Raw genomic sequence first — 24,894 nt, 5'->3', positions numbered from 1 at the left:
TTGAAATAGAATGTTTAGTAAAACTTTTGTTATGTTTCTTGCTTAATATTGTTTTTATTTGTAATTTTATATTTATTATTTGTTCCTATTGTATATAATTGTATTTGGGTTGGTTCTGTCTTATTTAGACAAAAGGGGGAGATGATGGGGAAGCTCAAACAATCCCCTTATTTGTGGGGTGTGTTCCCCCTGGGGCAACAAATAGTCTATAAAACCATTGATGTGTGCTTGTTTCACTCTCTTTGTTTTCCTGTGCTCCACTGGAATTCTGGCTTTGTAGGGTCTCCTTCTTCCCCTTATTAAAGCTAAATATTTTATATTAAAGTTAGTCTGGTTAATTCTATCGACCGCTCACCAACACAAAATTAAAAATATTTTGAAACACTCCAGTCTACAAAAGTTTAAATGATCTCTTTTAATTCTCTCTCCTCTCTTTCCTTGTTTCCTCTCTCTCTGTATATCTGTGTTTCTTAATACATGTATACAGATGTACTTGTGTCTGTGTGTACACATACTTTCATTTAGTGTATATGCATGTGGAAGTCACAGGAAATTCTAATTGTTTGTTCCTAAGACACATTCACCTTGTTTATTCGACACAGGTCACTCATTTATGTCAGATTTCAAGGTTTCTTCTTGATTGGCTACATTCACCTGGTTTATTGACATCATTCATTAATTAATATCAGGTCTCAGTGATTCTTCTAGGCTAGTGGTATTGACAGTGTGACCCAGTAATCAGCAGGTGGCTGCCTTGCAGTAGTGTCAAGCATATGTCCCCATTCCTGTTTGTAAACAGAGGGGGGTAAAAACAGGAAGTCCGACTTCATGCCTGCCTATCAAGCAGTGTACGGACACTACTCTGTCAAGCTTTCTTTGATTTTTCAGGACAGGGTTTCTCTGTGTAACAGCCCTTGATATGCTGGATATCCCTTTGTGGACAAGGCTGATCTCGAATTCTCAAAGTTCCTCCCACTTCTGCCTCTGCCTTTTGACCATGCTTTGGTCTTCATGTTTTACCTAGTTGCTCTGATGTCTTTTTGTGTCACTGAATTCGCAGGAATATCTGAACTAATGTACCTTCTCAGGCCTTTTTTATTTTTATTGACCTATAAATGTTTTTCTCTGTGGTTGGCAGTTTTACATCCCTTAAGGTCTCTTTTTTATTTGCCCATCCCAGAAAATATGTTTTGCTCCCACCAATGAGAGTCCTGTGGCCTTGTGACCCTCAGCACAAGAGACTTCCCTAATGCCTTCCTGGACTACTCATGTCAATGCAGTCAAGAAGCACTGAGTATACCACTTTCCATGCTGCAGATTTGACATGGCTGTGGGTGTCAGACACAGTTACCAATAATACATAGCTTCCCTGATGCATGAGTTGCTTCATGAGCCAGTGCAAAAGCTTTGATGTGAAATAGTTCCAGGAGGTACAGGCCATAATGAAGATCAAAGAGGATTAGAAAATTCTGACTGAGAAGTCATGCTGCAATATTTCAATATCACAGGTTTATATCAACATGAAGAGATGATTCAGGATAAAAATGAAGTGAACATTTAATAAAACAAATAATAATAAAATAAAAAATAAAAGGAATTTCCATATTAAGCCTGGAAAACTTTGTTCTAATCATGAAAAGTGGAACACTGCCCTTGTTTCATATATAATCCAATGTGTCAACATCAAGCATAATGTAGCCATAGAGTCCACAGTACTGAGTCACTGTGGGAAAGGCTTCCACACAAAGCTATAAGCTGCCATTCTGCTGTGGCCCTACAGAGACAGTTAACAACAGATTACCCTACTGTTCTTCACAGGTTTGAACCACACATGTGATTGTTCAGCAGACTCATCTGAGAAGACAAAAATGAAGGTGAAACCACAGTTATTCAGTAGCCTTTTACTAAAATGCTGTGGACAAAAATCACAATTATTGCATGTTGAGAAATAGATCCCACAATAAGAACAATTATATATGAAAGATTAAACTTTTTCCCATGTTTATTTTTTTCTACTCACTTTTCTTCACGCCTCCCAACTTTTGTGTGTGTCTGGGTTCATATGTATTTTCTGGAGCACTGCCTCTGTTCACTCCTGCGTGAGTAATAGGGGGTTTCAAGTGTCATTTACCTTGTTTCCTGAGACATTCTCCTTCAATCTGTAACTTGTCAATAACTCTAGACCATCTTACAAGGAAGAAAAGAGGGCTTATCCCTTCCATCTTTTAGAGGCAGGATGATATCCTCACACTGGCATGATGTGGGATTTACCTCTGTATGCTGTGATTACCACTGATAATAAAGGAACTGCTTTGGGCCTATAGCAGAAATATAGGGGAACAGAGCTAAGTGGGGAAAACTAAGGTGAATGCTGGGATAAAAAAAGGCAGAGTCAGAGAGGAGCCATGCAGCCCACCGGAGACATGCTGGGAGCTTTAACCAGCATGTCACAGCCACATGGGCAATACACAGATTAATATATATGGGTTAAATTATTATGTAGGAGTTAGCCAATAAGAAGCTAGAGCTAATTAGCTAAGTAGTGATTTAATTATTGAAGTTTCAATGTGATGATTTTGGGGCTAAGTGGCTGAGAACAAACTAGTAGCCTCCCTCCTACACTGGCATGAAAGGCTTTTATGTAGCACTGCTTCTGAGCTCATGCCCTCATGTTTGGACACCAAACACTTAGTAAAGTGAGTTATCCCTGTCACTAGAAGGGCAGTTTTCATGGTTATATTCTCATCTTATTATATCTCTCAGGAGCCTAATGTTGTCAACAGAGCAAATGGATCATTCCCTCTGTGTGGTGATCAATTTCCTGTTGTAGCAATGTATGGGAGGCATGAAAATCTTATGGGTGAATATGTTCATGAGAGCCTGCAAACTAAGGAAGACCAAAGATTTTCTGCTATGGTGAGCATTCTTGGAAATCAGAAAGTTTGGCAAAAACTAATTGTTGCTTGATTTCTGTGAAGATAAGCAGTGTGGTTTTAATGACTCAAAGGGCCAGAAAATTGATCACATGCTTTTCTGAGAAAGACTCTAGAGGAGAGGAGGTATGGTGCCTTCAAACCTTTGTAAGGAAGTGGCCTGGCTTATAGGATGGTGTCCCTCATCTATTCTGTAACCTTGTCTGTCAGGGACAGAGTTATGTCACATTGTTTCTGGCTAGACAGCCTTTGTTTGAGGAGAGCTGGCCAGACATATGTCTCCTTCTATGGTACTCAGTCTGAATTCTTTGGCCACCCATCCCCCATTCAGCTTCACCATGACAGGAAACAGATCATTATGCAAGAGTCAAACAGAATTTGATATTACACCCCTTTCCAAGGCCTCATAAAAACCTTGCAGCTCTTTTAAGAGGTCCTTCCATGAAACACTTAAATGGTGTTGTTGAAAAGCTAACTGCATACATTTTGGTGGGTGCCGGGACCTTGAAAGGCCATAGAGTTGTGGAAATGAACATGGCTCTGGCCAGTGCACCTGCCACAAGTCTAGACTTAAAGAGAAAAAGTTAAAGAATGAGATGGATCAAGCCATCAAAGCCAAGACTTTAATCCTAGCCATATCGCTTAACAAATTAAAGTCTCATGTGGTCAGAGATATACAGCAAAGGTACATTCAAAGACAAAACCTCTAAATGGTTTACAATGTCCGTAAAATATATGTAGGCTTGTGAGAAAAAAAGACAAAGTCTTTAAAAAAAAAAAAGAGTAGTTGGGTATGGTGACACATGCCTTTAATCCTAGCACTTGGGAGGCATAGGCAGGCAGATCTCTGTGGATTTAAGGTCAACCTGGTCTACAGAGTAAATTCCAGGATAGCAAAACATGTACAGAGAAACCCTGTCTCAAATAGCCAAAAATTAAAAGTAAAAATAAAAGAAATAGAATTTAAAGTAAAGTCACATAAAGATGGAAAATACACAGAGAGTCTTGATAATGTATAATATGCTGTCTTTGAGTTGCTTGATAGCTGAGGAAGGAACAAAAGCTGCTAAAAAGATATTTGAATATAAATGCTGCTGGATTAATAAAACAAATATTTTCTAAATGCCTTAAATCTAAAATTTAAGTCAAAAGGTATGTTACTTTGGAGAAGAGGTTTTGCTTTTGTTTCTACAGGAAATGAGATGCTATGGACTTATTCTGGGCTAAGAAAAATAATGTTTGATCAAGGAATACTCCCAGAGAAACTGTATTAAAAGGTTGCATCATTAGAAATATTGAGAACCTCTGATCTAAATAATTCCATCAGATGTAGCGGTGTAAATGAATGCAGACAGATTGTAAAGAATATACACAACTTTAATGAAGAAATAGACTTACAGTACCACAGTACCCACGGAGAACAGGAAGCAGAAGGGGCGTGCGGGCTCCTGCACATGCGATTTATAAGTAAGCATTCGCCTGAGGCAAGCCCACCCCCTAAGGGGCTGGCTTAACCCTACAATCAGACACAGCAAGCTATTAACAACCTGCACAATGACCATGAGAGTTCTGCAGACACCTCAGTGAGAATGTACACAACACTGGCTGGTGCCTTGCACTTCAATGACAATGAATGTTTCCCCTTTGATTGGGACCCCAGATGTGGGCATTGGACACACATCAGTCCAAGGATGCTGGCTTTGTCTGGCAATGATGTTACACAGCCTCTCAAATCCTACTTACCTTTTCACAGTAGAAAGAAAAGTCCTGCAATTTTAATCAATTAAAGTCAAAGACTCATTCAATGAGATAAAAACACTCAGAAATTTCTAAACTTCTGGAACATGGGAAGGGCAATGTGGATGCATGGTAGAAGGAGGCTGCCAAGAAAAAGACACAAATGTTACCAAATCAGCCCAAGGTTGGTTAAAGCAGAAAGTGAAAGGGGATCCTGAAAAGAGGTTGGTTTGAACCCTCAGGAAGATATGCTTTTTTTCACCTGGGAACCCATGCCCTGCACCCCATATATTTCTTCTTTAGAGAGTTTCTCCCGATCAGCCCAACCAAGGTTTCTGTCCCTTCGTACATGCTCATATCTTTCTTCTCAGCTGCTTGACTATAACTAGAATTTCCTATGGGCAGATTCTACTCCCCTTCCCTAGGGTCATGCCCTTTCCATCTCACTCTCTCACTGATCTTCTTCTCTCTTGCTTTGTCCCACACACTCCTCTCCTCTTCTCTGCCCTGTGCCTCCTTACCTACTGGGCTTGCACAGCACATGGACTTCTTTACAGCTGGTTGTTGAGGGAGGTCCTTCCGCTCCTCCAGCCAATAGCTGCTGCAATACCAGCCCATTGGGTCTCTCTCCCTTTAAAAAAGTGGCCACTTTCCTTCTTGCTCTCTCTTACTTTCTGCTCTGCTTCCGGCGACTAGACTCCCTTCCTGATTGCACAGAAGACTGTTGTCTGGGACAGTGATCTGTAAGTTTTTTTCCCTTTAAATAAGTAACCATTCTATTAATCATAATTCTAAACTGGTGTGGGATTGTTTTTGACTTACGCCTTCACCTTCAGCTGATCAAAATTAGGGGGCAACTTTGTGAAAACTTCATGTCATGTGGAAAATTAAAGTTGTATAACATGAATTGTAGAAGTTTGATGCCCGGATCTTTAAAATGGGGTGGCCATAGTGCTGGGAAAAATATGAGCTTACCTTGTGGGACCTAAGGGCTCACACTGTGGAAAAAGAAAGGATAGAGAGCTTGTGCCCATGTTGCTGCATGTGTCTCATAGGGAATACATTTTGGGGTACACAGCTCTATCAAGTTTCGACTGGGCTCCCTTCTTGTAGCTGGTAGGCCATACCAAGCTGAACTGAGACACATGGTTCTTACATGGATCCAGGCCTTTTCTTCAGTTTTTGAAAGAAGGCACCAGCAAAGGACTCTGTTAGTGACTTTGACCTTTGACATTGGCAGGACATACCACCGGGCTAGCCTGCCATACCATAGCTCTCTATGTGATTCCTCTTCCTTAACATGATCACCCTTACCAAAGCCCAAATCTCTCTCCTTCCCTCCACTGCCTCTTGTTGCATCCTTTGCTTCTCTGCTACAGGCTCAACTTCCCTAGAATCTACATAAAGGGATACAGTGTGAAAGCTCCATCTAGGTCACAAACATTACAGTCCATGTCCTGTAATTGGATACAGTGTATCAGTGGCAAAGGGCCTTGCAAAAGCAAAGATCAAATATACAAGGAAAAGTCACTGGTTATGCTTACTCAATCTCATTGGGACTCTATTTCCCATGTCTCCATGTCCCTTCCATAGGAGTTGGGTCTCTTTCCTTTGGGGTGAGGAGGAAGAAGAATAAACAGTAAAAATGATGATGAAATTGCCTTTTCGCCCCTTTCCAGTGCCTTCTCTGCTTCTTCTTGGAAGACATAGCTGCCTCCTGGAGCTGGTCTTTGCTAGAGGTGGGTGGTGATCCTTCAAGGGTTATTATCTCATTTTCATATCCAGTATTCTGATTCTGGGGAGAGATTATGGAGTTGATAGTGTCATGTGATATTTCAGTGGAAATTCTTTCATTTTTCTATGTGTGCTGATACTTTCAACATCATCCTGTAGTCCTGGGATCGGGTTGAAGTTGGTGTCCTCCAGGACACAGCACCATCGAGGAATGACTGACTGAGCATGATGCTGCTGCCCATGTCCTGAATCTCAGCCGCCCTGCTGTCATCCTGGGGGTCTGAGTTAGAATCCTCTAGGCAGGAAATGGGGTCTTCTGAAGGCATAAGTCACAAACAATCACACACCAGTTTACAATTATGATTAATAGAAGTTATTTGTTTAAAGGGAAAAAACTTACCGATAACCATCCCAGACAACAGCCCTCTGTGCAATCAGGAAACGAGTTTAGTAACCAGAAGCAGAGCCAGAGAGCAAGCAGAGGGCTGCCACTGCTTTTTTTAAAGAGAGAGAGGCTGTAGATGGAACAGCGGGCTGTGTTCCTGCTGCCTGGCTAGCTTTTGCCCTGAAATAAATACACACAAACTGCATTCATTTAAACACTGCCTGGCCCATTAGTTCTAGCCTTTTATTGGCTAATTCTCACATCTTGATTAACCCATTTCTAATAATCTGTGTAGCACCATGAAGTGATGGCTTACTGGGAAAGATTCAGCATGTCTGACCTGGCAGCTGGCTCCATTGCGTCTGTCCCAGAGAGGAGAGGCATGGCGATTGCCTAACTTCCCTTCTTCCCAGCATTCTGTTCTGTCTACTCCACCTATCTATTTTTCTGAATTATCAGACCAAGCAGTTTTCTTTATTGATTAACCAATGAAACAACAGATTGACAAATGACCTTCCCACATCAAGAGACCATGCTCAGTGGGCTGGTATCTCAGTGGCTATTGGCTGAAGAAGCTCCTGCAGCACCTCCCCCTTTTGTTTAAGTAAGAGAGTGCTAAACCTACTACGAAATTATATACAAATAACGACAAATATCCTATTCTAACTAGCTTAAGTCTTGTATAATAAATAACTTAGCCAAGTCATGGGAGGAAAGTAACTACATGCATATAGTCTTCAACCTCATTGAAGATCAGAGAAGGGAAATAATGTTACCTTAGTAATTAGGAAGTGCAATCAAACAACTTCCAAAACATGCAAAAAATCACAGAGACAACTGGCTACCTGGGAAATCACCCAAAGTCATGTTTGCAGCGCTGAAGCAACCAACTTTGGCTAAGGCTTAATGTAACTGGCATACCATTTTCAAAGGCAAGAAACTTTTCAAAACTATCTTACCCTGTCTTAGCAGGATATGACAGTCCTGATTTATTCATTTATGCACACTCTGCATCTGTGTCAGTGGTTGAGGTATGGGCATTTCTTTACCCAAAGGCCAGTTCTGCCAAGAAGAATGGCTCCATGTGGAGTGCCTATGGTGCTCAACATTCTCTCTGGAATAGATTGGTGTTGCTAGGAGTGATTATGTCTTACTACCATGGAACTCTGAGTTAGAATAACGGCTATTTTCTTCAACTCTTTGAAGAGGTTGAAGATAATCTACCTATACTGAATATAATCTCTATGTATCTAAAGATCCTGATTAGTCTAATTATAAATATGACAAACATAGATGACTATTGATCTATATAATTTTCAATACCTATCTAAATTAAAGACGAAGACAATAAACAACTGTGCAATAAATGAGGACAATGACCTCCAAATGTAAACAATGTACAAGTATACATTGCAATATGACATATATATATATATATATATATATATATATATATATACAAAAAATGTTTTAAACAGAGGTAGAAGCATGCATGCATACAATAGTCAGTATAATTTAACTTTGTATCAATATACAAGAATCGATATCAATATAATTATTTAAAAACAATAGCTCACAAGTACTAATCTATTATCCCATCATTCAATTATTTTTCTTTTTTCCCCCAAAAAGATCCCTGAGCTTATAAAATTCATCCCCCAACCATCAACCATATACTAATTATATTCAACCCCTAAATGATGTCCCTAAACCCAAGGACAAACTTTACTGGCAGAGGGGACACCATCCTCTAGAATTACTTACAGCTGTCATGGGGGAGACATTCTTTATGGGTGATCCTGTGAAAGTAAAATGATGGTTATATTTCAAGATTAATGCCTAGTAAGATTGCAAATCGTCTCTTGAGTATTTTGTGGAGGTCTGGCCAGAATGTTGTAAAAGATGTGCATCACTTCAGCTAACCAAGTTGGAACCGTCTTGTGCAGCTGGTACCCCAAACAGATCTTGTAATAGCGCTATCAGTATCATGATGTCATATCAACCAGGTGGAGTTGTCATTATGGGGACCCATCTTTTTTCCTGGAAACTTCAAAAATTACTGCAGAAAATTCATTGTGGAAAATTTAAACATTATTTATATAGACATATGCAGACATATATATATATATATATATATATATATATATATATATATATTCAATGAAAGGCATGATAGAGACAAAAATAGATATGAAGAAAAACAAAGATGTTTTCTAAATTCATTTTTCTTTCTGTCCCACATCAAATGGCTCTGACATGAGATAGAAACTCTGGGATTTATCTTTTAACAACATGCTTGGATTTAAAGAAGGATGGAACCATTGTCTAACTCTAAAACCAGCTCTATATATTCATAAACATATATATATATATATATATATATACATACCTATACATACATAGATAAATGTATACATTGTATCTTTTGTACTTACAAACCATATTTGATTTTCTTGATGATACTTATTAGATAGTTATTTTTCTACCTGTCATCATTCAAACATCAGTGGTTTCTTGATTTTTTTGAAGATGAGTATTTTCCTGCAAAGACAAGAACAGGACCCTGTGCCCATCCAGAATGGTTTTCTTACCACCTGTATGGTTATTACTAGTGTTGATGAACTGTCATTTCTCTGTTTCAATAGGTTTCTCCCTTTCAAAGTGAATCTTTATTAATTTTGATGGTATCCATATTTTTCATCTCCTGCGGAAACAAGAGCAGGAGATGAAACGCCTTCTCCAATGTAGTACATCTCCTGGTTTCCATTGTGAAATCAACACATTCTTGAAACATACTAATTGATTCTATTCAGAAGTTTTATTTCCATTATCCAATGTCTCTCTGCTGCTGTTGTTTCTTTCTCATTAGCCTTAAGAAAATTCAAGATTAATAAAGCATTATACAATCTATTTCTGGGATTATTTTCCATCCCTTTCTGTTTGTTCAGCACATCTTTTATACTACAATTTGATCTTTCTATATCTGCCTGACCTTTAGGATTATTTGGTATGTCTGTAATGTGTTTTATATTATAATAAGCAAAAAAGCATTTCATTTTCTTAGATACATATGCTGGACCATTGTCTGTCTTTATTTGTGCAGGTATATCCATGATGGCCATAATTTCCAATAAATGTGTGATTACTGACTCAGCCTTTTCTGAGTTCAGGGCAGTTGCCTTTGAAAACCTGAATACGTGTCTATGGTGTGGTGTACATATTTTAATTTACCAAATTCCATCCATCTGCCAGATTTTATTCCTTTGAGTACCCTTTGGGTTAGTCCCTGCACACAACAGTGTTTGATTATAGAAATAACAAGTAGGACACCTCTTTATAATCTCTTTAGCTTGTTGCTATGTAATAGAAAACTCTTTCTTTAAACCTTTACTATTGATGTAATTTTTTTTCAAATTCTGAGGCTTGCAACATGCTTCCAATCAACAATTGATCAATTTCAACAGTACCTTGTGCTAGAGGACCTGGCAGACCCATATGGGATTGGATGTGTGTTATGTACATCAGACAAAGCCTATTCCTGATTATGTCTTGCACCTGGATAAACAATGAAATCAATAATATATCATCTTGTATAAATTCAGCAGTTTCAATATGCAAGATAACTTTCTGTATATTGTGAATCCATAACTATATTAAGAGGTTCTTTAAAATCCCTTAGCACCATAAGAATAGAATATAATTTTGCCTTTTTGACAGAATCATAAGGACTTTGTTTCACCTTACTCACTTCTTCTGATTTGTAACCTGCTTTCCCTGATTTATTTGCATCAGTATAAAACGTACGGGCTCAGTTATTGATGCATCATGTACAATTCGAGGAAGAATCTAATAAGTTCTCTTTATGAGATTAAGTCTATCACTTTGGGGACAGTTGTTATTAATTTCTCCCAAAAATTAGCACAAGCTCTTTGCCATGGTTCATTGTCTTCCCATCACTTTTTTTTTATTTCTTCAGTAGTAAAAGGCACTATATTTTCTGCTGGGTCTATACCTGCTAATTGACAAAGTCTCAGTTTACATTTTATAGTTAATTCAGAGACTTTTTCCACATATGTTTTTAATTTTTTGCTTGTTTTAGGTGGGATAAAAATCCATTCTAAAATAATATCTTCCCTCTGCATTAAAATCCCTGTAGGAAAAATTCTGGAAGGCAATATGACTAGCATACAATTAAGATTTGGATTCACCCCATCCACATGTGCCTCCTGTAATTTTTACTCAACCATTGTCAGTTCCTTTTCTGCTTCAGCTGTTAATTCTCTGGGACTATTCAAATCTTTATCACCATATAAAATTTTGTTTAAATAAACTATTAGATCAGGTGTTATCCCAACAGCTGGTCATAGACTGGAAATGTTTCCTAACAAACTTTGAAAGTCATTAAGAGTCTGTAACTGATGTCTCCTAATTTGTGCCTTTTGTGTCCTAATTTTCTGTAAACCTATTCTGTAACCTAGGTAACTAGCAGAATCTCCTCTTTGACTCTTTTCAGGAGCAATTTGTAATCACCATCTAGGCAAGATTTTCTTTACTTTTTCAAACATCCTTTCTAAAGTATCTTTATTTGAATCAGATAACAAAATGTCATCCATGTAATGGTAAATTATAGACTTAGGAAATTCCTTATGAATTATTTCCAATGGCTGACTTACAAAATACTGGCACAATGTGGGACTATTGAGCATCCCCTGTGGGAGGATAGCCCATTGATATCTTCTAGGAGGTTGAGAATTATTATAAGTGGGCACTGTGAAAGCAAATTTTCCTGTCCTTTTCTTGTAACAGCATAGTGAATAAACAATCTTTCTAATCAATAACTATAAGAGGCCATCCTTTTGGTAATAGAGAAGGCAAAGAAATTCCAGATTGTAGAAGACCCATAGGTTGAATTACTTTGTTGACAGCTCTTAGATCTGTCATCATTCTCCATTTACCAGATTTCTTTTTTACAACAAACACAGGAGAATTCCAAGTGTAGTAATAGGAGCTACGCAGGGCTGCGTCCCCAGCACCCTGGCTGCCTGCTCGGCTAGCTTATGCCCCGAAATAACAACACACAAATTGTATTCATTTAAATACTGCTTGGCCCTTTAGCTCTAGCCCTTACTGGCTAATTCTGATATCCCGATCAACCCATCTCTAATAATCTGTGAACACCGGTCTTACCGGGAAGATTCTAGCCTAAGTACATCCTGGGTCGGAGCTGGGGCATGGCCTCTCTCTGAGGCATCTGCTCCGGAGAGGAGAGCTGTGGAGTCTGAGCTCACTTCCTCTTCCTTCCAGCGTTGTGTTCTGTTTACTCCTCCCACCTATCTTCTAACCAATGAGGACCAAGCAGTTTCTTTTTATTTAACCAATGACCTTCCTCCATCATCCAAGGGCTGATCAATTCTTCAATATGGTTAGCATCTAGTTGCTCTTGTACCAGCTCTTTCTAAGCCTGTAATTTATCTCCAGCTAGAGGCCAGTGCTTGATCCATAATGGCTTCTCAGTTAACCATTTTAAAGGTAGGGCTGTTGGTACTTTTAAAGGTTTGCTAGTGGCTATATGTTCTTGTACAGGCTTTTCCCATAACACCTCATTATATCCTTCCCAGAATTATGAGTTCTTGGGACTACAGAAATGTTCATTGCTGTAGCAGGTCACAGCCCCATAAATTTATTTCAATATTGGCTATATATGGCCTTACTCTTCCGATTTGCCCTTCAGGCCCTATGCATTCAACCCATCTTGTGCTTTGTTTTACACGAGATAGTGTTCCAATTCCTAGGAACTGAACATCTACCTCTTGAAGAGGCCAATTTGGATGCCAAGATTCTGGAGTAATGATACTTACTAATAAGCCTGCAATAAAAATCTATTCATACAGACTCTTAGCTTTGGTCCTTAATTGTTAATAGAAGTCTGCCAAAATATACATTTATTCTGTCCTACTGGAGTGTTTGACTCATCCTCCACATCAACCCATCATTTAGACCAGTATTGCTTTTTACAGCAGACATTAGAATTTTTAATTTTCTTGGTGAGACATGTTCTCCACTGTAACTGGGAATGACTGGGCCACTTTTGGCTTGGGGGCCTGTGAGAGGCACCTCAAGGGGTTTCCCAATGGTATCAGGTTGCTTAGTCTGCCTGTTGTTGACCTACATTCATTGTTCCAATATTGGCCTTTACAACACCTCCTACATATACCTGAAGGCTGAGGTCTCCTATTTTTGTCATTTCCAGAGGAGATATTCCTAGAAATTCCTTGCCTGCAATTCCTTTTCAGATGTCTTAATTTACAACAATTAAAACACTTGGCAGTTTGATGTCTCCTCATTGCTTTGGAAATTGCTTCTTCTACCCAAGATTCATCATTATAGCCAAACATCTCAACAGTCATCATATGCTGAATCTATTCATTCATAGGTGCTGCTGTAGACCTTAAAGGCCCAATTATCTTTTTACATTCTAAATTTGCATTTTTCAAAAGCCAGAGATTCAAGAATTATTTGTCTCACTTCTGGGTCTATTACTCCTATTTGCACAGCCTTAATTAATATTTGAAAAAAGTCAGTAAAATGTTCTCTCTGTCCCTGCCTAATCCTGGTATATGATTTCATCATTTTCCCTGGATCTTGTATCCTATTCCAAGTATTCAAGGCTGCTTTGTGACATAGGGACAATACTTCTTCATCATAAAGTGCATGGACCTGTGGATCAGCATACACTCTTACACCAAAAATTTGATCTTGGGAAACCTCCACACCTTTTGCTCTTCCTTTCTGTTACTTATGTTTGGATTCTTCTCTGAAATAAATTCCAAACATCAAGGAATGTCCATCATCTAATACAGCACACACTAACTGAGATAAATCATGGGGGGTAGCTCTGACATTGGATGCCCAAGTTCTTATCATTTCCTTAACAAATGTAGACTGCAAGCCATAATTAACGACAGCTTGCTTAATTTCTTTTAGATCATTCATTCCTATTGGCGTCCATCAACCTTCTTTGACTCCCTTTGAGCCGTTAGAAGTTGATGCTTTGTCAGAGTAAATTACAAGGTATGGCACTAAAACCCTGGGTAAACCAGTTCTGATAGCTGGTGGTGGCATTGTATCCTATCCTTGTGCCTTCTTACTCTGTTCACCAGCTCTAATATTTTTTCAATCATTTCAAATCGTTTTATCATTGTCTCTCTTAAAGCCCGAGTCTCCTGACCTGCATGTTTCTAGTGATTTCACTAAGGTATCAATTTTTTTGTCCCCATTTTGCACCTGTGATTCCAAGGTTTTAATGTTTCCCTTCAAAGATAACATGTCCTCCTTGAACCTTTCTTGGACATCATGTACATTGCCATCCTTGAGGTACATTCTGTCTGTTACCTTATCAAAACTTTGTGACAACTACTGAATGTCAAATTCAACAACCTGAACCCTTTCAGGTAACTTCCTAGTTCCCTTGGATATGGAGTCAATTTTGCATATCATAGTATCCATTTGATCAGATAACGTCTGATTTTCAATAATTTTAATCCTTTCAACTTGCCATTAATTATTAGTCCATAAAGATTATATCATTCTTAGGAGCGCCATATTCTCAATGATAGAATATGCAAAAGAAAACTGAAACCTAGTAATCAGTAAATTGAGGTATCCCCATAGTCATATAAACCTTATATGATATAATCCATTGTATTAGTACAGAAAACCAGAAAAGTTGCATTGGGAATGAAAACTGCTATATTATCCATGTTATCCAGCAGGTGGCACTGTTGCCAAGTCATGACTGGAACACTGCAAAGGTGATGGAAAAAGGGTCCTGTTTCAGTGTACACCTTAGTATTGGTTAAAAACTGGAAAATATGAGTTTCTCAACAAAGTAAATGCAATTAAATCAATTCCATACACGGAACCAGAAACCCAGAATCCCAGGATAGAGAAGAGCAACCTGGAAGCCGCATATGCCTCCATATGACAGAGTTTCCCCGAGGGGTTGCAGCTTTAGGCAACCACTTGCACTCTGGTTTGCGTCACTTAAGCGCTGTGCTTGCAAGTGAGATTTAAAAACAACTCAGAAAAGAACAAACCAGGTTGGCAGAGACTGTACAGGCCCGTGGAGCCCAGGAGGCATGAAGTTTAAATCCACATGGGGAGGCAAATGATAGGGTGTGTGGGGACTTGAAGCTAATCCAAGGCAGGTAAAGAGAAAATATAAATAATTGCAGCAAGAAAAGCCACTGTGTGATAATTTATATTGAACTGCTGGCTCCATGCACAGGGCATAGGCCATGGCTGAGGGAGAGCTCATGCCAAGTTGAGCTGGCGGCAGGCAACTGAGCGGGATAAGGAGGGGTTCTAAAACCAAATGTTGGACACCAGATGAAGGCATAAGTCACAAACAATCCCACACCAGCTTGTAATTATGATTAATAGAATGGTTATTTATTTAAAGGAAAAAAACGTACAGATCACTGTCCCAGACAATAGCCCTCTGCATGATCAGGAAAGGAGTCTAGTAGCTGGAAGCAGAGCTGGAAGCAAGAAAGTGAGTGGAGGGCTGCCACTGCTTTTTACAGAGAGAGAAAGACCATGCTCCAGTGGGATGGTATCTCAGTGGCTGTTGGCTGAAGGAGTGAAGGAAGCTCCAGCAGCAGTCCTCGGATGTTTCACTATCACTATCACTATCAGATAAGGGAGTACTCTCTGTTTCTTAAGAATTTTTATTGATGGTATATGCCTGCACAACATAAAACAATAGGGCAGAAAATCATGGCCAGCTTATGTCCAGTATCTTGTCTAAATCTGAACAGATGGATGATGTATAAATGCTCTTATTATTTCTCACTTCACTAAATCCTGCCCATTGTTATCATCAGATGCTAAGAAGGTGGGCAAGACAGGTTCACTTCCTCCCCTCCTTAGAATTGGACAGAGGGTGGGAGGGCCTGAAGTACTCCTGATATAATTTTGAAACATGCCCTATTTCACTAAGGATGTTACTTTTCCCCCATTGAACATACTCTTTTTTTTCAAGGGCACATAGAGCTTGTTTGTTCCTGTGGGTCCCAGGGTTTCATTGGCCATATGGTCTAAGAAACACATACCATCTACAATGGTGGAGATGGACAGCCTGGAGCCAGTTTCTCTAAGTGGTGCTGATTCTTCCCTGTCACAGAGATTTTTACACTGAAATTCTTCCTCCATGATCCCCACCATGATAGGTGGGGATTGGGACCACCACGAGATGCTAGGAGGAAAAAGACAAAAGCAGGTCTAGAAGAGAAGTTTATGACTATCAATGTCTACATCATGAAAATCACAGCTGCCCCAAACCTCCTAATGGTACATCTTTGAGTAAGGGGTTATAAAGAAAATAAATGCCAATCTAAACCCCAAAGCAATTATGAGAAAGTATAAGAAAGTTCAGAGATGAAATAAGTGGTCCCTAGAGTTTGAGTCAAAGACCAAAGAAAAAAAGATCAAGAAAAAAAATCCGGTGATTTGAAAGAATGAAGTCTGACAAACCCTTGACCGGTATCACCCAGTAAGATTCAAACTCTTGAAATGTGAGACAAGACAAAAAGTGTAAAAGAAGGATAGGTAATATCTATGGAGATGTGAGTGTGTGTGCATGATGAAAAATGACACTAGAGTGCTGATAGTCCTGTAAGCCAGAGTTTTCTTGAATTATTAAAAAAAACACTAACATTAACAAGATGTTATTAAACCTACATACTACTTGCTGCCTTCCAGCTATTCCACCCTGGGTGTGAGAATCAATTCTGGATGTTACAAAACATAGAAAGTGATCAATTTAAGGATTAGATGGAAAGAGAAACACAATTTCTGCTAGTAAGACATACCAGGGCCAACAGAGTGCACGATGGATCATACCATGTAATGGTATGACTCCTCAAGACACATCAAGAAGACACAAAGAAAAATCATTGAAAACATAGCCTTGAAAGCCAGTATAACCTTGAGGCAGAATCCATAACAACAACAAAAACAATACACACACATGCACACACACAGGAGAGAGAGAGAGAGAGAGAGAGAGAGAGAGAGAGAGAGAGAGAGAGAGAGAGAGGGAGGGAGGGAGGGAGGGAGGGAGGGAGAGAGAAGCTTCAGTATACTCCAATGTCCTTGATGAACATCCACTTGTACATCTGTTATCATATTCCTTGCTTCTTCATGCAAAGTCAAACAACACATGACAAAGTAGATGCTTCATGTTCACAGTGAGTTCTACAGGGAATTCTAGGGCAATTCCATAGAAAAAATATTTGACAATAATCATGGAAGGAGGTGAAGTGAAGTGGCCCATGCTCAGGCACAAAAATGTCAATTTTTGCCATTCTTAGAAGAAGAAATAAACACAAGGTTTGTACTGTATCTCTCCAGTCCCAGATAAATGGTGACTAGATGTTGAAATAGGAGCGGCGGGCTACGTTCCTGGCACCCGGCCACCCCCACGGCTAGCATTATCCAAAATAATTACACGGAAACTGTATTCTTTTAAACACCGCTTGGCCCATTATATCTAGCCTTTTCTCGACTAACTTTCGCACCATTTCTTATAATCTGCTGTAGCCCACGAGCTGGCTTACCAGGAATGATCTTAACCTGCATCTGTCTGGAGTGGGAGAATCATGGCAACTCCTGACTCAGCTTCTTTCTCCCAGCCTTCTGTTCTGTTTACTCCTCCCACCTATGTTTTAACTTATCAGGGCCAAAGCAGTTTCTTTATTGCTTAAACAATGAAATCAACAGATTGATATATGACACTCCCACATCACTTCCCCCTTTTCTGTTTAAACAAAAAAAGGAAGACTTTAACTTTAACAGAGCAAAATTACATATAGCAAAATAGTTATCAAGCAAGAATTACAGTTACAATATTTATATCTATTTTATCTTTTATCATAACTAAGGAAAACTATAACTATCTATTCATTCTTCAACTCCATCAAAGACTTCAGAAGGATATAATACTACCAAAGTAAACAAGAAGTCCCAAACTCTAGAAATGACAGAGACATCTCGCTGCCTGGACAGTCACCCAAAGTTCTTTTATACCGTTGGGGCATCCATCTTCAGCCTTCAGGGCCATAGTATCCAGCAGACATTTCCATGAAGCAGGAAATTTCAAAGGCAGTCACTATCTGCTTGTCCAAAGGATGTCTTGCAGACTCTTTCATGAATCAGGAAACCTGAAAGACCATCTCACCTTTAGGCAAGTTCATCAGTCCTCTCTCTGTGGGTTCTTTGTGTCCAGTTTATGCAACAGTCCAGGCAAGAACAGTTTCTTGCCCAAATGGCTATAAGGATCCTCTTCCATGCCCATCTTCTTCTTGAAGTAGATTGGTGCTGCCAGGAGCAGAGTGTCTCATTGTCATGAAAAGTCCTAAGTTATTAAAACATTTTAAATGCCATATTCTGCAGCCTTTGAGAGATATGAAGAATGCCTATCTGAAATATATCTCTATATAGCTAGAAAATCTAAGTATCATGACTACAAACTTGACTATTATTTATGATTATCCATCAACAACCTATATTTCCTAATTATACGTTACATTTTAAAAATAAACTACACAATCACAACACCTTATTCAAGATCAGAAATACATATACATATAACAAAATTGGCCTTAAAATCCACACCAATGCAAATTATTCATACCTATATCATTTCCCGTTTAAATGTAAAAGAACATTTATAAACAATATTTTGGGAACATGGGTGCAGGTTTTTCTCTCCAAACTGCTTTCTGCTGAATGGGGGCATCATTAATTAGGTCTTTTATGGTATAACCTGTGTGCTAGTTTTATCTCAGTTGGCAGTTGAGCAAAGCAATTTTTTGAAGATGTTCATAACAACTTTCAGGAGGGCGTGGTCTATCATACCAAATTGGAATAGAAGAAATCCACAGGGTCTGTTCCTCTGTGAAAACAAAAGAAGACCCACTCCAAAGCATCATATTCTTAGACCCAAATTTTGAAATCGTAATGCCCTTATATCCATTCTGCTTTAGCTTGGCAGCCTATGTAATGAAATGTCTCTCTGTATTTAGCTCCTTTACAGTCAAAAATTTTAAAGAAAGCACAATGTACATAATCTAGACTCTCTGTGAATTTTTCACTTTTACGTGCCTTATTTTTCTTTATTTCTTTTAATCTCTTAACTATCTGTACTCTGTCTCTTTAAAGACTTTACCTTTTTTTTATTAAACCATTAACTTTATTTTCTATATTCTTTTTCTTCTCTCTCTCAAGCCTATGTACATTCATCCAACAGTGTGACTCATTTAGTGGTCTGAATCTGTCCTATTGTGAATCTGTTATTTTTTACTATCCAGGAGCATTTTTGATTTGCGCCTTTAAATCATTAGCCGCCCCCACGGCTAGCTTTACCTGAAATAATTACATGGAAACTATTCTTTTAAACACCGCTTGGCCCATTATATCTAGCCTCTTCTAGGCTAGCTCTCGCACCTGGACTAGCCCATTTCTTATAATCTGCTGTAGCCCACGAGCTGGTTTACCAGGAATGATCTTAACCTGCATCTGTCTGGAGTGGGAGAATCATGGCAACTCCTGACTCAACTTCTTTCTCCCAGCCTTCTGTTCTGTTTACTCCTCCCACCAATGTTTTAACCTATCAGAGCCAAAGCAATTTCTTTATTGCTTAACCAATGAAATCAACAGATTGATATATGACACTCCCACAACAACTAGAGCTGTAGATCAGTAGCTGCAACCTCAATTGAAATGGGAGATATTGGGGCACACACAAGGGACAACTGCAATGTCACAGAGTAGATGTAAATGACTCCAGATAACTGTATGCATTTAGAGAAGTTTTCCAAGGAATTCCTTACTTCACACAGAAAATGTTTAAAATAAGACAAATGAAACCAAAGTAAATCATGGCATAAACTTCTAAAGGGAATAATTATGCAAAATAAATAAATAAACAGAAATCCATGCCTCAAACAAAAGCACTGTGTGAATGTCTCAAAAAGAATTGCAGAACACAAAATCCAACCAAAAAAAAAGGAAATAGCCCAATGTGGAGGTCCAAAAGATTAGTAGAGCCCAGTTTATCGGGTCAAGTGGAGAAGTCTGGGTGTTCTTGGTCCCACAAGAGTTTCTCTGCAGCATCAAAACAAACCACAGTCTGCAGCAGGGCCTTATATGAAGAAATTTCAATAATTTCTCACAAAGGCTTTTTGTGATGGCACAGTAAGAAAAGGACCAATAAGAGCAAATAGTCCAAAGGATTATTCTCTATTCAGCTCCAGGGCCTGCATAATTTTTGTCAAGGCTGTGAGCCATTTCCAAACAAGATTTAACTTAAAGGGCAGATGCTGACCCTCTGAGGCTTTTGGAGGACAGGGAGGGATGGCAGATGAGGACCTGTGAACTTGGGAAGATAAGTCTGAAGTAGTTGGGTACATGACTTTGGTAGACCCCTGCTGCATTTAGTTACCCAATTCCTCTTTATGACCTGGACTTTTATTACTTCCCCAAACTGCACACCATGCTAGAGCCCAGGCATTTAGGCACATGAGAAGGTATTAAACCATTCATAGCAAACCTGAGCAGGACACTTTGACTTTAAGAACATAGTGAGCAGTTAACATAGCAACAAGGTAACAAAGTACCATAGTAACAAAGTAGACAGACTCAGCAACTCTGTGCTGATCTTTTCCAGGGACATAGGTATAGACTAGTTACAGAATGAATTTATGGTCTGCCTCAATTCCTTTTTCACTAGGACAATAAAGTTCTATAACTATTCTACTACAGACATTATCTCCATTCTTCAAATATTCAATTCCTTTATCTAAAACTCATATAGATGCTGTAATGAAATGGACTATACCTCATAATACATGAAATTTTTGGTTCTTTTTGCAGGGCATTTTGGCACAACATAGCAAGTGTGAAAGACAGTTACCAGGGTAGATGAGCATATAAGTGCTTCAAAGGTTTTATGAGAAAATAGACAGCACAGGTAGATGTAATAAACATTCACATGGTGATGAAATAGCTGTTTATTTTTTACAGCTTGTAACTTCAAATAAAACTTTTAAAACAAGAAAAATTAGATCTAAAAATTTCAAGGAATCGTGCTTAATAAAAAAATATTGGACTAGTAAGAAGAAACTGAATGGAAAACACAAATTAAACTCAGAACCAACTTAGAGATAGAAATGAAAACCAAAAATCCAGGAAGCAAATTAACTGTTTGGATGTAGTTCCTCAAGAATTTCCAGAGCATATTTTGTTTAATGATGGCATGGTGGGCATCAGAAGACTCTTAACATGATAAGGGAATTTATAACCACAGTAACATGCTGAGGGAAGTAACAAAGCAGGTGTGTATGCTCCAAGCAGATGGTCAAACTTAATGTAAAGAAATAAACCGTTATACAAAATGTTAAAGATGAATGGGTAGAGAATAATAGAAAATGGTTGATAAAAAATAAACTGAAGCACTGGCATAGACTAAATCTAAAACAAAGACAGTCAAAATTCTGGCACAAACCAAACTCCCCTTTGAAGCACACTCACGATTTCAGGTTAGTGGTGATCACAGATGTTCAGTTCCAAAGAAGCACAATCAAAACCAATATCTCTCAGGATCAAAGTCTTGAGTTAAGTCCTCTGCAGGCAACCAGCAGCTTCACTGCAGCCCAAGGACAAGATCTAGGCCCAGATGGTATCTAATATAGGTGAGCCTCTCTCTTTCATCACAATGGTTCCTTGTGAGGTCACGGAACCATGGAACAATCACAGTTAACCAGAATTCATAATAGTTTTGAAGTTCTTTCTGCCCACCATGCCACTCATTAAACAAAATATGCTCTGGAAAGTCTTGAGGAACAACATCCAAACAGTGAGTTTGCTTCCTGGATTTTTGGTTTTCATTTCTATCTCTAAGTTGGTTCTGAGTTGCTCCTCTCACATCAATGGCAAGACTCAACTTAATAGACATGGAGGCTTTCAGAGGATGAGAACAGCATTGTGGTAGGCTCAGCTGGTGGCACTGGCAGCAGCACCTCATGAAACTGCTTTCACTGCATAGACATCTTCTTGTCCTCAAACCTATTTATATATCCTTGTCATCTAGGTCACTCCTGAAATTCTTTTCAGTGTCGAACCCACAAATTCTGGGTTTTCCTGAGTCAAGATCCCAAAAGCCTAGACTGCTGACTGTAACAGTTCAAAGTTAAGTCTCTCTCATGTCAATGAATGACATTTCTTGGAGCTTATGCCAAATCAGCAGAGGCAGAGAGCTGACTTTGTTACCTGGTGTCCTAGATTTACCTTTTGGATTATTCCTATATAGAATAAGAAATATATACTAAGCAGATCATGTGACTGCTTGGTACTTATCTTTTCTACAGGCTGGGAGCTTTACTCTCTAACTCTTACCACACTGTAGGTGTCCTGATAGCACCAGCCATCCATGTTGGGTTGGGTCAATTTAGCACTTGGATGGGAGGTCAGGCATGTTGGCACATGTGATAATCTTACCATATGAGGGTGAAGGAAGGAGGATCAGCAGTTCAAGGTAATCACTGGACATATATTAAGAACAATGTGAACTCCATGAAACCCTGCCTACTAAAGGAACTGAAAACATTTTACTGCATTTTCACAGGTTTGGATTCAGAAATATTTTCTTATCCTAAGCAGCATGAGCACAAAGCAGTTGAAAAGAGGTTGTTAAGGGAGGACATAGAACAGACAAAGCTGGGCACTGACTGGGGAGGAAATGTAACTTAGGTCCAAACACTCGGAACGAGGTGGAAGATAGACCACTTGTTGCAACACGGAGTCATGGAAAAAGATCAACACCAACTCTGCTCTCCATGAAATGGAAGGATGCAAGGCTTTATGTAGTCCAGATTGGTCTCAAATTTATAATTTATTTGTAGATAAAAGTAGTCTGGAACTTTTAATCCTCCTGCCTTTGTCTCACTCAGCTAATTGAATTGTGGAGATGAGTCCATGTCTGGCACTACCTTCAAAATTCTCTTATTATTTTTAGTAAACTTCGTGTGTGTGTGTTCCTTTGTATGTGTTCCTATGCATATGTGTATATATATCTATGTGTTTGTGTCTTACTTTTTGTATGTGTATTTGTTCCTTTGTGTAATTATATGTGTGTGTGTGTGTGTGTGTGTGTGTGTGTGTGTGTGAGAGAGAGAGAGAGAGAGAGAGAGAGAGAGAGAGAGAGAGAGAGATCCTGTGTGTGTGTGTGTGTTTGCTGCATTTGGCTATCAGAAGTATTTGTTATTTATTCAAAGTTGGCAATGAACTCATGGGAATCCTCCTGCCATTACCTCCTGTGTGATGGTATTCCCATTGTACATCCTAATACCTGGTTTAATTTATTTTATTATGAAGAAAATAGTTCACTTAGTTTGTGTGAAAAAAAATGTCTGAAAAGAAGCTGCCTGGCTGTGAAAAATAACAGCAACAAAGCTCCTGGAAGGAGTCTGTGTTGTGTCTAACGAGACAGACAGACTGGGTAGAATTTTAATACTGTGGAGAGGTTTGAATTTGATAGGTTCAGAGGTTAATTGTTTTATCTTGTGCTAGTTCTATCTCCTTGTTGTAATCAGTATCTGAGTTTCTTCCTGTCTTTCTTCTCTCTTTTCCTTGACTTTTTCAAAACATACAGAACTTTTTTTTTTCTCCCAGGCTGTCCTGGAATTCACTCTGTAGACCATGCTGGCCAGGGACACTGGAGATCCACTTCCCTCTGCTTCCTGAATGTTCAGATTAAAGGTGTGTGCCACCAGCACCCTGCTGCCACTGTATTGGAACTAACAACATATATTAATAAATAAAATCCTTCTTGAAGATATTAACTTAGCAAAACATTAGCTTCTCCAAGCCAAGAGCCCTAAGAATGTCATCATATTGCTTCTTGAGCCCATAACATACCACTCCTCCCATCTCGGTATACCAACATCTCTGATGTACCCACAAATGTAATTTGAAATTGCCATGAATTACAACTTTCTTTTTTCTGTAAAACTATACCAACCTTTTGAAACGTCTTTAACATTGGAACATGGAACTTTGGGTAACCTAAATTTGTGTCCCTAGGCCAAGCCCACTCTAAATGGCTCCAGATTAAACCATCTCTTTTCCCCTTTAGGATGAGAGCTGAGGATCTAATGTTGCCATTTCCTTTTATTTTATTTTATTTTTTATTAAAAATTTTCACCTCCTCCTCTCCTCTCATTTCCCTTCCCCTCCCCCCACCTCCCCTCCCCCTAACTTTCCAGTCAAAAGAGCAGTCAGGGTTCCCTTCCCTATGGGAAGTCCAAGGTCCTCCCCCCTCCATCCAGGTCTAGAAAGGTGAGCATCCAAATAGACTAGGTTCCCACAAAGCCAGTACATGCAATAGGATCAAAATCCAGTGCCATTGTCCTTGGCTTCTCAGTCAGCCCTCATTGTCAGCCACATTCAGAGTCAGGTTTGATCACATGCTCCATCAGTCCCAGTCCAGCTGGCTTTGGTGAGTTCCCATTAGATCAGCCCCACCGTCTCAGTGGGTGGGTGCACCCCTCACGGTCCTGACTTCTTTGCTCAAGTTCTCCCTCCTTCCTCTCCTCATGTGGACCTTGGGAGCTCAGTCAAGTGCTCCAATGTGGGTCTCTGTTTCTATCTCCAACCATCGCCAGATGAAAGTTCTATGGTTATAAACAAGATATTCATCAGGATGGCTATAGGATAGGGCCAGTTCAGATGCCTTCTCCTCAGCTGCCCAAGGAACAAACTGGGGACATCTCCTTGGACACCTGGTATATTCCCAAGAGTGGTATTGCTGGGTCCTGGGGTAGGTTGATCCCGAATTTCCTGAGAAACTGCCACACTAATTTTCAAAGTGGTTGCACAAGTTTGCATTTCCACCAGCAATGGATGAGTGTACCCCTTAGTCCACATCCTCTCCAGCAAAGGCTATCATTGGTGTTTTTTATTTTAGCCATTCTGACAGGTGTAAGATGGTATCTCAAAGATGTTTTGATTTGCATTTCCCTGACCGCTAAGGAGGTTGAGCAGGAC

At 39.2% G+C, this 24,894-nt stretch overlaps 1 pseudogene; it reads right to left on the bottom strand.

Annotated features, from left to right (window-relative positions):
• Positions 1-6,520: 6,520 nt before the first annotated feature.
• Positions 6,521-24,894, bottom strand: part of LOC142851245 (solute carrier family 7 member 12-like) — a 61,032-nt pseudogene continuing 42,658 nt past the window's right edge.

The sequence above is a fragment of the Microtus pennsylvanicus genome, chromosome 5, assembly GCF_037038515.1.
Source record: "Microtus pennsylvanicus isolate mMicPen1 chromosome 5, mMicPen1.hap1, whole genome shotgun sequence".
Classification (NCBI taxonomy): domain Eukaryota; kingdom Metazoa; phylum Chordata; class Mammalia; order Rodentia; family Cricetidae; genus Microtus; species Microtus pennsylvanicus.
This window is presented reverse-complemented; position numbering and strand designations above follow the sequence as displayed.